Below are 17,153 nucleotides of genomic sequence, written 5' to 3' on the forward strand. Positions count from 1 at the left end.
AAGTTCCTTACCATAAGTGTATATGAAGTAATTGGGACTTCCAAGACAGGGTTAGAGTTGGAGGTCATTCATACACTGAAGTTTAATGTAGATTTGAAGCTGCTCCCCGTCCTTTCTTTTTCTTTCAGTATCCACACAATGTCATCATCATCCTCATCCAAGAGGCACCCCACATTTCTGCCCACTAAAGGCAGAGTTTCCCATCCCACAGATAATCCAGTAAAAGGAAGGAGCCAATAAAAATTGCATATGACTTGACTGTGGGTTCACTAACGTGCATTATGCAGGTTGGCCTTTTTTGCATGCATGGTAAGATTGAACTGGGTGCCATCTGTTGACACATCCCTACTTCCACATTGTTTCCATCACTCCAAAGGAAAGGATGCAGCCTGCCCTTTCCATTGGTTGCTGCTAAAGGCACATTGTGCATGGTGCTTAAAAGAAAAGCAACATCCACTCTTTTGTGCAGAACTGTCCTTGCACAAAGGTGGCACTGTGGGTTAAATCACAGAGCCTAGGACTTGCCGATCAGAAGGTCGGCAGTTCGAATCCCCGCAACGGGGTGAGCTCCCGTTGCTCGGTCCCTGCTTCCACCCACCTAGCAGTTCGAAAGCACATCAAAGTGCAAGTAGATAAATAGGTACTGCTCCGGCGGGAAGGTAAGCGGCGTTTCCGCACACTGCTCTGGTTCGCCAGATGCGGCTTAGTCATGCTGGCCACATGACCCGGAAGCTGTATGCCGGCTCCCTTGGACAATAAAGCGAGATGAGAGCTGCAGCCCCAGAGTCGGTCACGACTGGACCTAATGGTCAGGGGTCCCTTTACCTTTACCTGCCCTTGCACAAAACAGCTGCATCAAAAAAAAAAAATGCTGTTATAGGAGTCAGCAGTCATGAGCCCTGCAGTGCTGTCGAGACTGGGGCTGGATTGGCTGGCTCTGGCAGAGGAAGGAGAAATGAGCAGGATGCTGAACTGGGGAAACTGGGTTGCAGGAGAGAGATGCTGGCTTTCCCCTCCTACCTTCCTGCAGAGTGGAGAGCCTCAGTGGAGGCTGGCGAGGGCTTTGCTCTGCCAAGGGATTGCACATTTGAGAAGCAATGCACACACAATATTACCGTAACCGCAATCCACACCAACTATCCTTCCTAGTTCTTAAAGGCTATGGCCCTAGGCAGGCCAATGGGGATGACAGAACCACAGCGGGACATCTATTGGAAGGTGATGACAGTACCAGGACCCCTCCCCCCAAAGCCATCAACAGGATTCCTGTTTCCACCATGCTCTTGCGAGCTTTCCAGGGGGCCTCTGGCTGAAACCCCAGGGCTTTCTCCATTCTCTCTCTTTACTTTTTACAAAGGCGTGCAATAGGAATCTGAAGCTGCGTTTCGTTTTAACATGTCGTGGGTTCGAAACAAGCGCCTCGCCCTGAAGCCTAAAGGGGTCCTGAGTCTTGGAGGGGGGGAGCAGCAGCAGCAGCAGCCCTCTCTGTGGCTGAGGCTGCACAGGGCGGGTGAAGCAAGCAGAGGGAGGAGCTGCCTTTTAAAGGGCCTGCTCTGGCATCCACCCCTCGGCAACTTACCGCGCTAGGAAGTGACGCCTTCCCAGAATCCTAGCGAAAGGCACTCAAAAGTTGGGGTTTGGTTGCCTGCGGGATTCCCCCCCCCGCCGCCCCCCCCCCGCTTCTTCTTGGGCTTCTTGTTGGCAGTGGATTCCTCTGCCCCGGACTTGACTCAGGACAGGACTTGTTGCAGCGACTCTCTGCAACTGAAGGTGAGCAAAACTTTCGCGCTCGGTTTGGACGCTGGGTGTTTGTTTCCTTGTTCTTTGGTGCCTGGATTAATATAGTCTGGGTGGTGTAGCAAGAGATCTCCTCGTTTTCTTGCTACTTCCAACCCGCTCCGCCTCCCACTTCCAAGAGAGGGAGGGAGGGAGGGAGAGAGAGAGAGAGAGAGAGAGAGAGAGAGAGAGAGAGAGATGCAAGTGGATTACAGTATTGGGTTTGGCTCGGGTAGATGTGAAGTGGAGCAGACAGAATGGAGATCCGGAGTTTTTCTGGGATGGCGGAGAAAACGGCTTGGCGTTGCTCGGGCACAAGCGACAGCAGCTGCAGCAGCAGCCGACTGAACTTTGTGTGTGTGTGTGTGTGTGTGTGTGGAGTTGGGGGGAGGATCTGAAGGCCACCCTGTTTGGACTAACTCGGTTCTGTCGCTTCTCCTCTCCGGAACCTGCGAGTGTCTCCCTTTGCTCTGCAAAAGAGGCTTTTAGCGAGTAATATTTCGTCTCGGATCAAATCCTCCCGTGCATTTAAAAAACAACAACAAACCACGTTTTGCACTTTTGTTCGTTTGTTTACTCGCGCGCTAGTGGCTCAAGTTTATTCCGCAGACAAAAGAGTCCTGTTGGACGAGCCCTTGCTGCTGACTTCGCACCGGGGGCGGGGGTGGGGGGTGGGAGAGAGAGAGAGAGTCGAAGTGGCTCTTCCAAATATGGGACGAGCCTGTGCTGAGGAAACAGAAGCAGCCTTGCCCGCCTCCTTGCAACAAATGATGACGTCTCATCAGGCTGCAAAGGATCTTTTGGGATTTAAACGAGCTTCCCCCACCCGTCGTGGCCTGGTTTTTTTATGTAAAACAAAACAAAACAAAACAAAACAGAAAGACACCTTTAGGACAAAAGCTTGTTGCACGGCACTTCTGGCAGATGTTGTGTGCTGTTAATCATGCAGTAACTGTAAAGGACGGGTACTTTGGCAGTTTGTCGACAAAGCTGTCCAAACACCCACTTGCATGTGTGACTGTGCCTTACACAATCCAAGTCTTATGATAAGCCTGGATGAAGCTTTATTTTGGATGTATTAGGCTTGCAGGCTGCACATTGGACATGTTTTTTTGCTTTGCTTTTTGGTTCTGTTGAATTCTGCCCTGAGCTCTTGCTTGCTGTGATATTGTATACGTATTATTGTATTATATGTATTATTGATACGTATTATCAGCATGGATAAAACAAAAGTTTTACTGAGGTTTGAGACAGATGAAGGGAGCTGCTGTTTCTTAGTGGAAGGGCATCTGCTTTCAATGCAAAATCCCTGGCATTTCCAGGTACAGCTAGAAGAGACTCCAATCTGAAATACTGATGAGCCACACAGTACAGTGGATTAATGGCTTGATTCAATATAAGGCAGTTTCCTGTGTTTTCTGCAAAGAGGTGTTGGTGTTGGGGAAAGAAAAGCAAAGAAAGCAAAACAAAAAGGATAATTGTGCAATCTGAACAAGCTGTTCAGACACACATGACCGTTTACTTCTGTGTCGGGGGAAGTTGCTTCTAAGTTCTTGTTATTGCAACTGCTACCTTTACAGTGCATCTGGGTATCTTTCAGTGAGCTCCACAGTACTGTCAATGCAAGACAGAATGTGCAACAGAAACTTAGTCACTGTATGTTTCGGATCTACATTATAGATCAACTGACGCACCAGCTGATTCGTATGCCTCTCACTTTTGAAAATAGAAATTGCTGCTGGTGTATGAGTGCCTGCAATCGAAGTGCACTCAGCACTTTATTGCAGATATGGTTTCTGGGTATTACGTGGAGTCTGATCAAAAGTTTTATCTGGTTGCATCATATAAAAACCATGAGGATCTCACAAGCATAGCTGACACGTATCATTTAATATTCTGGGGGTGTTTGCATAAGAGCACATGAAGAGGATTGTGCAAAACCCTGTCTCTACTGGGGGGCAGATTTGTGCTTCAAATAAAGAACTGATAAATTGCTCCTTAGGTAGTTGCCAAGTTCTTGCTTGACCTCAAGTATATGATCCTCCTTGGAGTCTTCCCAATAATAGGTGGAAGATGTGCATTTAAGGTTGTACTTGCACTTACAAAAAAGGAAAGGAGAAGAGAAAGAATGCAAGAAAATTATATGCCTATAAAAGCCCTAGAGGAAAAAAGACAACACAGTCCAGGAAGAAAATCTTAACATTTCAGGAAGCTTTGAAAGCAGAGTGCTCAAAGCGATTGCATAGTGAAGATTAAAAATGATTCTCTGCTCTGCTCCACTGCCACCCTCTGTGAAACTGGCATAGCCTTGGGAAATAAAATAGGAACGTTGAGAAGGGCTTGCTTTGCTGCAGTGTGCATGTGCATGGAGGAACGGTGAATTGTAATATGGTAAAGCATGTGTTAATATTGTGGCTGTAGTTTTTGTTTGCATAGGCCAGGGGTAGGGAAACTTGCCTAGGGCTACATTCCCTACTAAGCAACCTTCTGGAGGCTGCATGGCAGTGCTGGGAGGGGCCACAGGCAAAACTGAGTAGAGCAATTGGAAGCAAGAGACTTTTTTTTTTTAGTTCAACAACACATTCTAGACAGGAAAACAGCTAGGAATGGGTGGCTGGGTAGGTGGCAGTGGCCTGGAGAGTCCTAATAGAGAGGTTGGGTTGGACTAGATGGCCCTTGGGGTCCCTTCCAACTCTACAATTCTATGACTCTTAAGCAGCATCTGGCAAGTCCTGGGTTTTAATGCTGTCTTCACCACATACTAATTACTTGGCCATAGGCAAGCCATTTTTCCAAGATGCAGGTCTACCTTCCAGGACTGTTATGAAAGTTGTTGAAATTCGTGTGTGATTTTTGTTTCTTAACATTTGAAATGTGCTGCATGCACATTTAACCCTTTAACCGATTTATTTTTGACCACACAAACTTTTGGTGCATTTGGCAGACCTAAAGTGTGAAAGGTGCCCTGAGAGTGGATGCAGACCAGCACCACGGATCTGCTTCAAGGAGGATGCTTTGCCTTGCTACATGTGGCAGCTGCTTCTGTGTGCTGAGCTGCTAATCAAGGGAGCAAATTGCTAGGCAGAGAACCCTCCTTTTGATCATGTCACCACCACACATTTCAATTGGGGTTGTAGTGGTGTGGCGACACTTTGGGCTTCTTCATGTAGTTTAGTATATTTGCCAAGCATGGCAGCACTGACTCCAGTAAAGGTTTCAAGCTCTCTAGGAAAACCCTTGCATAGCTTTTTCTTTCTCTCTTTTCTTTTTAATGATTGCCTGCTAATTGCTGCAAATCACAGTGCTATTAAAAGGAGAGCTAGAGGAATGAGTTCAAGAACTGGTGGCTGTGCCCCCTTTATGTTTTGGATTGGGGGGGGTATGCAACCTAAGGCTCGCCTTCTCAATCCGGCCTTCTCAATCCGGCCCTCAGATGGTCCGGGAATGTTTTTACATGAGTAGAATGTGTCATTTTATTTAAAATGCATCTCTGGGTTATTTGTGGGGCATAGGAATTCGTTCATTCCCCCCCCCAAAAAAAATAGTCTGTCCTACCACATGGTCTGAGGGACGGTGGACCGGCCCACGGCTGAAAAAGGTTGCTGACCCCTGTATGGGATTCACCTTTGCTAAGAAACTCACAGTGACATACAGAGTCATCGTCCCCCCTCCCCCCGTTCCCATTACTATATATCCTCACAGCAACCCTGTGAGGTAGGTTAGCTAAGAGGCAGTGCCTGGCCCAAGGTCACCCAATGAGCTTCATGGCTAAGTGGGGATTTGAACCCTGGTCTCCTAGGTCCTAGTTGAACCCTCTAACCACTACACCACACTGAATGAACAAAGGTTTCAAGGCAGAGAGGCAGGTATGGCTCAAGTTACGTTGTTGATCTGAAAGCAAATGATTCTGTTCCCGCTCTGTATCCTGATGTGTGCTGGGAGTGGGGAGGACAATAGTCTCCCACTCAGGGATTTCCCCCAGCCCAGAAACAATCAAATGAAGGATTAGAAACTTCTATTGGGAAAAGTGGGGGAGGGGGTACACCTGAACTGTTGTCCCATGGTTTGCATCTTTTCATTTTGAAGAGGAGTACAGTGCCTGTTGAATTCTGAGACCTTGAGTTGTTCCAGCCCTGGTGGGACTTTGAAAGGACAGGTGTGTCCAAGAATTGCAAAACATGTTGATTGTGAAACACGCTGGAATAAAATTTCACTCCAGGAGCAGGACTGTTGGACATCTTAATGAAATTCAGCCGGGAAACCACAGGTAACATATTCAGAGCTAACAGGGCTGACCCACTAAACAAGTACCGTATTTTTTGCACCATAACACTCACTTTTTTCCTCCTAGAAAGTAAGGGGAAATGTCTGTGCGTGTTATGGAGGGAATGCCTATGGGTGGCGGGGGGGGGGATCTGCTGCAGTCGTGAGCAGAGGATCCATAGTTCCCCTTCGTTCCCTCCTCCGTGGCTCACTTTGAAACAGCAAAGTGGGAGAAGAGCCGCTGAGTGGGGAGGAGAGAGGGACAGAGAGCCTGCTTCTTTAAAGGAGCAAAGCGGGAGAGGAGGGAGAAAAGCAGAGCCTGCTTGCTTTAAAGGAGCAAAGCGGGAGAGGAGAGAAGCCTTCTCCCCTTAAACCCCTCTCCTGCATTATTAGTAGCATCCTTCTCCACACACCCCACGCATGCTCCTTGTCCCTTGAGTGCTTTTCCTTCCCTCCCCACTTAAAACGTGGTTACAAAGCACGGATCCATATGGATCCTCAGGATTTTTGCACTGGGTCACCCCAAATTCACCATCAGATCACATAGCATGTCCATGGCTACATCTTGCACCCAAAAAATCACGCACCCACTGTTGCCTGGGGCTGCAGTGGTGCAAAAACGTGGTTACAAAGCATGGATCCACATGGATCCTCAGGATTTTTGCATTGGGCTACTCCAAACTCACTGTCAGATCACATGTCTGTGGCCACAGCATGAACCACAAAAATCATACATCCACTGTTTCATTTAAAATATTTTTTTCCCTTGTTTTCTTCCTCTAAAAACTACATGCGTGTTATGGTCGGGTGTGTGTTATAGAGCGAAAAATATGGTAATCTGCACACCTTTGCTGTTGGAAATATAGAAGGTTTCCATGAACTTTGTGTGATTACTGCCAGCCACTAACATTTCCGGGTGTTACAGAAAAGATCCTCAGGTTGGAGGGTACCATTTTCATAAGAGCTTAAGTGCAAAGGTACCTCCTTAAAAAAAAAGTTACGAAGTTAACCAGTGCCCTAGATGTTCTTGACTCCTGTGTTGTAAATTTTGCCAGGCTTCCTAAACTAGACTGGGAGTGCAGTGTTTGCTGAGTAATGCTATATAACTGTGGGAGTGCCCCCTCTCCACCCAAGAGAGTCAGATACAGTTACAGTTATTGTGTTTCAGATGCATTTGAGGGCTTAACATGCAGGCCACATATTTCCAGTATTTCCTCTGGTTTCACAAGCATGGACTAGAAACTATTTTTTTCTTTTAAAAATAATGAATTAGTTATCGAGGTGAACTGGGTATTTGTATGCTGATCTTAAATCTTTTAAGTTCCCCTGTATGAGTCTATTGGGTTGATTTTTACATAAATAATTTTAAAACCAAGACTCATAGACAATCTGCCTTTGGGGGTGGGGGGGGGGGAGGTCTGCATTCCTGGAGGTTTAAACCAAAGGAGCCCAGGCTCAAACTTCAATTAATTGTTCCATTCTTCCATACAGTGGTACCTCTGGTTATGAACTTAATTCATTCCCGAGGTCCGTTCTTAACCTGAAAACGTTATTAACCTGAGGTACCACTTTAGCTAATGGGACCTCCGGCTGCCGCCGGCAGGCAATTTCTGTTCTCATCCTGAGGTAAAGTTCTTAACCCGAGATACTACTTCCGGGTTAGCGGAGTCTGTAGCCTGAAGTGTTTGTAACCTGAGGTGTTTGTAACCTGAGGTACCACTGTAGTACATAGCTGTCAATGTTTTCCTTTTTTAAAAAGGAAATTCCCTTATTCTGAATAGGATTCCTCGCAAGAAAAGGGAAAAATTGACAGCTATGCTGTAGTGCAGTGTGAAGATCAGGTTTCCCTGCTTGGTGCTGCTTGCCTTCAGATCTCTCCATGTCCAAAAAGCAGGGAGGTGGTGGTTAAATGGGATAATAACCTGTGTTCAAATGCATCTTAGGACTTGTTTTCATATTTTTTTGGAGCTTGCCATTCTGTAACAGGAAGCTGCAGACACACCCTTTTGCTGACTGCCTGTTTTGGCTCATCCACAAGTCACTGGTGTGAGGCAGTGCTCAACAAAAATGCTGGCGCCCCCACCGCTCCAGGCCTGAGCTCAAAGGGTTGATGCCAACCCTTACTCAATTGCTGCTACCAACATGCTGAAAGCTGTAGACACGTGGGTTGCTTGTCCTTGGGGATGAGCTGTGAGAAACTTTTAAGTAGGGAGGCATGCAAAGCCTGCTTCCCAAGTACCCTCCCTCCCTCCCTCCCTCCCTCCCTCCCTCCCTTCCTTCCTTCCTTCCTTCCTTCCTTCTCCCTCTCCCTCTCCCTCTCCCTCTCCCTCTCCCTCTCCCTCTCCCCCTCTCTTTCTTGCTCACACACCACACACATGCATTGTGACACTACTTGGGAGCAACTGCCTGCACCAAATGTACATGGCTGGTGTGATGTTGGAGGAGTGGGAGCCGTTGAGGTTGGATCTAATGGGTGTATATTATGTACAAAATTTGTCCAGTTTTTAGGCTGCTATATTACGGTGAATTGTGATGGGTCACGCCTTGTTTCTCTTTGTTTCCACTGAAGCCAGCTGTAAAGATGTAACTCAGGGGTCGCCAAGATAGTTGTGGTGTGAAACGACGTCCATGACAGTTGCTTGGGTTTGCAAATGTGGCCCAAAAACGTTGGTTTCCCCTGATGTATTTAGGACATGGCGTAGGATTCTGATGGGCCGTTTGTGTTGTTGTATAAGAGGGGGACACTCCTGGTACACAGGTATGGGTTTCCTGTTACAGTACTGCTTTATGGCTACCGTATACAATTACATGAAGTACAGGATCATGACATTTCTCAAAATGCTAAAGAGGTGAGTCAGGAGCTCCTCATCTCGATGGATTTCTGGCTCACTTTCAGCTTACTTATCCTTTAGCCTACCCTTTGGAGCACATCGGAGATCGAAGTAAATGGAAAACATTTCATCCATCCCTGGCAAAATTAGTGTAACCAATTGTGTCCACAGGCCATTAGATTGTCAATACTCTTATAAATCATTATGAATTTTAGTAACATTTGCCATTCCTAGAATAGAGTATGGTATAGTTGGATCAGTCTTAAATAAATAATGTTGATTTATATTGGGGGGGGCTATTTAGTCAATATACGGTAATTGGAGAGCATTTAAACTTCTTATCTGGGTCTTCAGTTGCGTTGCACAGCAGTTGTAACAGCAGTACGTTGTTGTTGTTGTTGTTGTTGTACAAAGTGAGTTTGGAAATTGCTTTACTACATGCTGCCTCTGTTTGAAGGCATTACGAAACAGATGCAGTTGAGGCTGAAGGCAATGACCCAAACACTTGTTAATATTGGCACACGCTGACCCACTCATATTTGCTAATAAACAAAGGGCCAGCATGCTTTGATGTGTTTTAAAATGCCAGTTATCAAGGTGAGGTAGTATTTAGCCATATATTTAAAATGAATTTTAAACAGCTTTAAATCTATATATCTTATAAGATATAGTATATCTTAAATCTATTATTCTTATATTTTGACTCTCAAATCCAAGGAATAGTACCATAATACCCCTCCCAATCTGCAGGCCTGTACAAATAATACAAGTTGATATTTTACACAGATGTAGGAGATATTGCATTAGAATGATAGAATTGTAGAATTGGAAGGGACCCCAAAGTCATTGTCCAACCCTCTGCAATGCAGGAATTTCAACTAGACCATACTGTATATGACACATGGCCATCCAACCTCTTCTTAAAAACCTCCAAGGAAGGAGAGTCCACCACCTCTCGTGGGAGTTTGTTCCACTGTCAGACAGCTCTTACTGACAGAAAGATCTTCCTGATGCTTAGCTGGAATCTCCCTTCTTGTAACTTGAATCCATTGGTTTGGGTCCTAGCCTCTGGAGCAGGAGAAAACAAGCTCCATCCTCCATGTGACGGCCCTTAAGATATTTGAAGATGGCTATCACATCTCTTTTCAGTCTCCAGGTTAAGCATACCCAATTCCCGCAGCTGTTCCTCATAAGATGTGGCTTTCAGGCCCTTTATTGTAGCTGTGGATTTCTGATCAATATCCCAGCATGTTAAACTAAATTTAAACCAGACCAGTGGGCACAGTGTGACACAACAACAAACAGTATTGGACAACATCACTACCCCCCCCCTTCACATACGTACTTTTTTCACCCCCATGACTCTTCCATGAAAATAACAAGAAAGAACTGTATGCTGGTATACTGCCACAATTTTAATCACTTTACTCCCACAATTTTCCGAGTTAAGGGGGCTGCAAACAGATTTTTCCCTGGCATCAAATGGCACAGAAATCAGCGCTAAACACACAATATGTTGAATTAATTTTCCAGAAGTGACTTTTTAAGTCATGTGAAAGCTGAAATATAATGCAAAAATTAACGGTTAGGGAAATAGAATAAACCACCACATGAAAGCAGCCACAGATACATGAAAATATTGCTCCTGGTAGATTGCAACCCCCCCCTTTCAGGAGCTGTAATTACAGCAACTTTGGGGGTTGCTTTATTTGTGGGGGTGGCGGCATGATTCAGATAAGAAGTCTGGGGTTGGCAATGTAATGGGCAGTCATTATTTCTCAGCCTGGCATACTGCAGAGGACTTTTTTGAGGACAGCTTGGGAAGGCTCCCTGGACTCTTTAGAGCAGCTTTGGCCAATTTGGCCTTCAAATTTCAGTGGCGCCCTGGGGGACTCCAACATTTGGTGCCCCCCCATCCCTCGCCTTCCATCCAAATACTTGTTGCAGCGCCCTCTTGGCTCAGTGCCCAGTATGGGCCCATCAGTTGCGCTCCCCTAAATCCGCCTCTGCCAAGGCTGCTTCTCATTTTTTTAAAAAAGGAAATCAAGGTTTTGTTATGTGTATATATGTTACATGTAGTTTGCCAATTGCTCAGTGCAAGAAATTATGGAAGAGTCACTGTTTTCTTTTATTTGCATAAGAAGCACGGAGAAAGAACAGTAATATTAAACCCCACTGAGGGGGCAGTGTGAATCTTGCTGTATTTATTGTGGGTGTAAATTAATGCTGTTTGGGGAAGGAGGCATGAATAGGTCCTAAATAAATAAATTCTGCATCAGAACATAGAGCTACATTTTTGCACTGCCTGGGACTAAGGTGCAAGTACATGTAATAATCAGCACATAGTTGATCCCCACACCCACAAAATCTAGACACTGAAGCAGGTTGGTTGAACATCTGCAGTGCAGTGCAGTGCAATTGAATTATGGAATTTTAGCAACAGTGATACAGATGTGTTATTTATTCTGGCAACTAGATTGCTTCAGAAACCCTTGGGCTTTTATTTTCCAGGCAGATATTCCCCAGAATTGCATGTCTTGCTGTCTGCCTTCTTGGCAGGTTCAGGTACTTCCTTCAGGGAGCCTACTGTTCCGTTTCTCAAATAATTCCACTTGTGCAACTTGTGTGACATAGTTCTGTATCATGGCTAGAACCAATATAAACATCTGTGGCCTAACAGAGTTGGAAGAGAACAGGAAAAATACCTATGTGGAGGTGTGCATTTCAAATTCCAGCTCAGATTGGTACATATGCTTCTACTATGGGGTGTTAACTAATTTGAGTGTTAAAATCCCCATGTAACTAAACTTAAAACAGAAAGAACAAGGAATGTTTTGGTGTCGTCTTTATTTAGTTCAAGGTATACCCTGCACCTGTGCTTTGAATGGGCTCTTGAGATGGTTCAGGTAAAATACTTAAAATACAGGTTAAGCCAATAGCAGAATAGTTGGCTTCTATCCATCTATTCAAAACAAGCCAAGAATTATAGCCCATTAGTCAGCAGTATTAATACTAACTAAAAGCTGAGGGAATAAAAAAAGTACTGGACAGAGCAGGTTGCCCCTGGAAGAAAGAGGTTAATAAGCCTCTTGAGTTTGGCTGCCTAAGGCACTTGAAACAGAGGCCTCTCTCTCAATGACCTAAGTGTGCAGGAAAGGTTCATATGGAAACAGGTGTTTACATTAGCTTCCACAGTCTCAAATCTTTCAGGGTTTTAATGGTTGGCTTTCAATTGCGCACAGAAGCAGCTATGTGAGTGGCGGCAACAGCAACAACCGAAGCTTGGGGAGGAGGTCCTCCGTCATCCTCTCTCTAGAGCACTCATTAAGATTCCCTCTCATCAGAGCTTCAGACTGTCCAGCTGCCCATATGAGGAGATGCCTAATTCTAGGAATCAAAGCATCTCGTATGGCCTGGCCCTGGATGCTAGATAGCACCCATGCAGGGAGGGGAAGGGCTATTGACTTATATGGTGTGCATGAGCCAACAGTGTGACGCGGCAGCTAAAAAAGCCAATGCAATTCTGGGCTGCATCAATAGGAGTATAGCATATAGATCAAGGGAAGTAATAGTGCCACTGTATTCTGCTCTGGTCAGACCTCACCTGGAGTACTGTGTCCAGTTCAAGAAGGACACTGACAAACTGGAACGTGTCCAGAGGAGGGCAACCAAAATGGTCAAAGGCCTGGAAACGATGCCTTATGAGGAACAGCTAAGGGAGCTGGGCATGTTTAGCCTGGAGAAGAGGAGGTTAAGGGGTGATATGATAGCCATGTTCAAATATATAAAAGGATGTCACATAGAGGAGGGAGAAAGGTTGTTTTCTGCTGCTCCAGAGAAGCGGACACGGAGCAATGGATCCAAACTACAAGAAAGAAGATTCCACCTAAACATTAGGAAGAACTTCCTGACAGTAAGAGCTGTTCGACAGTGGAATTTGCTGCTAAGGAGTGTGGTGGAGTCTCCTTCTTTGGAGGTCTTTAAGCAGAGGCTTGACAACCATATGCCAGGAGTGCTCTGATGGTGTTTCCTGCTTGGCAGGGGGTTGGACTCGATGGCCCTTGTGGTCTCTTCCAACTCTATGATTCTATGATGATACTTTTAGTTAAAACACACCCACCGGTACTGACAGCAACATGGAAAAGACATTTTACATCACTGTCGCTCCAGTGCCATCATAGGTCACCACTTCCTTGAGATGTGGGTGGCGCTGTGGTCTAAACCACTGAGCCTCTTGGGCTTGCTGATTAGAAGGTCAGCGGTTTGAATCCCTGTGACAGGGTGAGTTCCCATTGCTCTGTCCCAGCTCCTGCCTACCTAGCAGTTCGAAAGCACACCAGTGCAAGTAGATAAATAGGTACCACTGTGGCAGGAAGATAAATGGAGTTTCCATGTTGTCCTGTTGCGCCAGAGCGGTTCAGTCATGCTGGCCACATGATGCAGAAAGCTGTCTGTGGACAAACGCCAGCTCCCTTGGCCTGAAAGTGAGATGAGTGCCACAACCCATACTCTCCTTTATCTTACCACTGCCTTGTAAAATAATCACCTTATCGTTGTGTTTCTGAATATCAGTTGCTAGAAACCACATGAAGGGAGAGTGCTCTTCAGATTGGGCTTTGCTGGGGGTTTGCCAGAGGCAGCTGTTCAGCCACTGCAAGAACAGGATGCTGGACTAGATGTGCTGTTGGCCCTGATCCAGCAGGCTCTTCTTATGTTAAAGAATATAGATCATTTTTCAGCTTAGAGTAGACCTGCTGAAATTAATAAACACAACTAATTTGGATCTATTAGTTTGAATGGGTTTACGCCAAGGACAACTTAGTGGCATACCCTCTGTTGGAATCTGCCTTTCACTGAGTTGGACCATTGGTCCATTTAGCTCAGTGTTTCCCAACCGGTGTTCCGCGGCACACTAGTGTGCCGCGAGACGTTGCCTGGTGTGCCGTGGGAGGGAGGCGGGCGAGTCGGGCGGCGAGAGGCGGGGTGGCGGCGGCGAGGATCCGCGTCGAGCCGGGGGCGGCTCCGCGGTGATGGTGCTGAGGTTTCTCTCTCCATTCTCCCCTCACACACACACACACACACACAGGAAATAACACAGGATCAGCTGACAGGACCCGGCCAATGGGGCGGCGGCGGGGCAGCGCGGACAAAAGGGAGGAGCGCGAAACGGCGGCGGCACAGGGCGGGAGGGCCGCGCATTGCGCGTGCTCAAACCCGCCCTCCGAGGCGCAGAGGGGAGCTGGGCAAGCGCCTTCTTCAACCACGCGCTCGTTTAAAAGTTTCTCTTTCAAAAAGGAAACGTGGGTTTCTTCCACCCCATTGGCTGCGACTCCGCCCACTCCGTCCTCCTCCCCCTCGCCCGCCCGCGGCGCCTCGCTCCTCAGCCTCCGCCATGTACCGCTCGCTCCGCTCCCTCCAGCGCCTGAGTTGCGCCAGGGGCGCCGCCGTCCACGCGCGCCAGAGGGGCCCGCCGACCTGCAGCCGCCACGCGCAGCCACGGAGGATGGTGAGCGATGCCCCCCCCCGCTGCGCGCGCAATGGAGGGAGGGAGGCGCAAGGGCGTCAGAGGTGACCTTTGCCGGCCTCTTGCGGGACAGGCGCCTCCTGCACGGCTGAGGGGCCCCTTCCCGCCTTTGTGGGCCTGACGCGGCCTCAGGGTTCCCTCCCTCTCTCCACATATATAAATTGGCTTTTATTATTAGCGCTTTCGCATTCCTTTTTCTCCCTCCCAGGAGCTCCGGTGGGGGGGGGGCGGGCGGGGCTCCCCGCCATTTACCCCCCACAACAACCCTGTGAGGGAGGCCGGGCTGAGAGGATTCCAACCCGCGTCCGCCCCCGCTGCTTCCTTCAAGTGGCGTCCTGAGCGAGGACAACATTTGACGGCCCCTCCCTCAAATATCCCTCATTTTCGCAATAATTCATTTTGGTACAGCTGCTTTTTCCAACGGATCTGTTCAGTGTTGTTATTTGCGCCCCTCTGCCGCCAGCAGCGTCCCAAATACAGCGCTGCTCCCCTCCTTAGGATGCCAAGCACTCTGAATTGGGAAGTGGCCCCCTTGGGAAGAGGGAGGCTTGCCTCCAAGTAAAGATGAATATGAAAGTACCTTGTTTTTAAGGGCCTGCGGTGGTGGTGGCTGTTTAACATCCAAGGCTCACAACACAAAAACACAAAACTACATTACATGGGACAGTGGTACCTCGGGTAACTGAGGCTTCAGGTTACAGACTCCACTAACCCAGAAATATTACCTTGGGTTAAGAACTTTGCTTCAGGATGAGAACAGAAATCGTGCTCCAGCATTCAATTTTTTTTATAATAATTAAAAAAGTTAACTACAGCTTTGAAACTTCCCAGGAGAGGCCGCCCAGTGCGGGGCTCTCGCCGTCTGCCTGACTGGCTGCCTGCGAGCTCGGCGGGCAGCGCCTCCGTCCGCAGCGCCCGCCTCGCGGCTCTCATTCCCTGCCCCTGCCAAAGCTTACCCAGCCAAGCCGCGCTCTCCTTCCTGCCTCGCTTTGCTGCCTCCTCCCCCCCACCCCCAAAGCTTGGAGGTTCCCCGGCGCCGGCCCGCAGGTTTGACCCCCTTCTCACACCTGTTCGCGCTCCTTGCACGGAATGGGGCGGATGGGGAGGAACGGGGCTCGTCGCTGCCTCCGCTCGCCCTCCCCCCCTCCGCCGGCGGTCCCGCGATTCTTGGCTTTTTGGCGGTTGGCACAGAAGGAAGGCAAGGGGGGGGGAATTGAAACTTACACTTTCGTGCGTCCCTCCCGGCGTGACGCTGCGCGCTGACGTCACGGGGCTGTGGTGTGCCTCGAGATTTTTTTCATGAAACAAGTGTGCCTTTGCCCAAAAAAGGTTGGGAAACACTGATTTAGCTCAATACTGCCTGCACTGACTGGCAGCAGCTCTGCAGGGTTTCAGGCAGGATCTCTCAAGGCCATGCCTGAAGATGCTGGGTGTTGATCCTGGGAGCTTCTGTGTGCAAAGCAGACGCTCTGTTACTGAGCTACAGTTTTTCTCCTGTATGACAGAGTGCATTAGAGTTGTTAAGTACACAATGTCCAAATCTTAAGACTAATGCATGCTGATTATATATCTACTGGGCATTTTGCATTCATGTTTTATCTTACGTATAAAAGTCCTCAAGCTGTTGCACTTGTTTCTTTTCCTAGGTATTAAAACAACTGAGGAGGAGAAGTGTTAAAATAACTAAGTTTTATACAAGAAAATACAGAAAAGCAAAATTGTAATGTGTTTTGGAGAGAGACTCAGTGGTCTTCTTGCTCATTCTTGATAAATATTTGACATTAATAAAAACTGGAAGACTTCGCAGTTCTTCTACATTTGCATCCTATCCCTCCTTTCAGGAACTCATAGCAGCTTCAGATATTACAAATGTGGACCTGCAGCTCCCTATGCAGTCTCTTCCTCCATTGTCTGCTGATGATGGAGGATAATGTTCAAAATGTATCTTGGGTAGGAGAGAATAGGCTGCATTCTATAATATTTCCTGTACAGGAGCCTCTTTGGATTTTCTAAGCAAACAATGCTACGTGAAAGGCCTCCATGTGCATTAGATGTAAATCTGTGTAAGAAAGAAAAAGAGAACTGAAGGATAAGAGAAGTTGCAGCAGAGAAGCATCAATTAATTCTTTCTCCACCTATTACCATATTCCTGTCTTCCCACAAGCTTTCCTATGAGGTTTGTGTCCTTGCAAACATGTAGCTGGACCTCTGTGGAGAGGAAAGCTACTGTGGATAATTAAGAGCAGACAAGTGACTGTAGAATAAATAAAATTTGCCTTTGTCTTGCCACCTTCTCCACTCTAATTTTTTTTTAAATAAACTGTTGTGAAACTCACTCACAACGCATTTGTTTATCATGTAGATGTTACCTCTTAATAATTGTGAGAGGAGACTGTGCTGGCAGCTTTTCTCTATAACATCTGAAGCCACTGAGCAGCTTATGTGGCCCTGTGATTCAGGCACTGATCAGCTTAGCTTTAACCCGGTCAGAGGATCACCTGCTTTCTAGGCTGCAGGTTTCATGCCCAAGTCATTAATAGCAATACAGTCGTACCTTGGTTGATGAACGCCTCGCGACTCAAACGTTTTGGCTCCCGAATGCTGCAAACCCGGAAGTGAGTGTTGCAGCTTGTGAATGTTCTCTGCAAGCTGAACGTTTGACGTGGCTTCCAATTGAGTACAGGAAGCTCCTTGCTTGTTGAATGTTTTTGGAAGTTGAACGGACTTCCGGAACGGATTCTGTTTGTCAACAAAGGTAC

The 17,153-nt window shown here is 47.2% G+C and overlaps 1 protein-coding gene across 1 annotated transcript in view; it reads left to right on the plus strand.

Annotated features, from left to right (window-relative positions):
• Positions 1-1,589: 1,589 nt before the first annotated feature.
• Positions 1,590-17,153, plus strand: part of MIDEAS (mitotic deacetylase associated SANT domain protein) — a 75,726-nt gene continuing 60,162 nt past the window's right edge. Inside the window, exon 1 of the mRNA XM_081889634.1 lies at positions 1,590-1,770. The gene's annotated coding sequence lies outside the window, so the exon portion shown is untranslated. The remainder of the gene's footprint in view (positions 1,771-17,153) is intronic.

This window comes from Podarcis melisellensis (assembly GCF_964234715.1).
Source record: "Podarcis melisellensis genome assembly, chromosome: 1".
NCBI classification, from domain to species: domain Eukaryota; kingdom Metazoa; phylum Chordata; class Lepidosauria; order Squamata; family Lacertidae; genus Podarcis; species Podarcis melisellensis.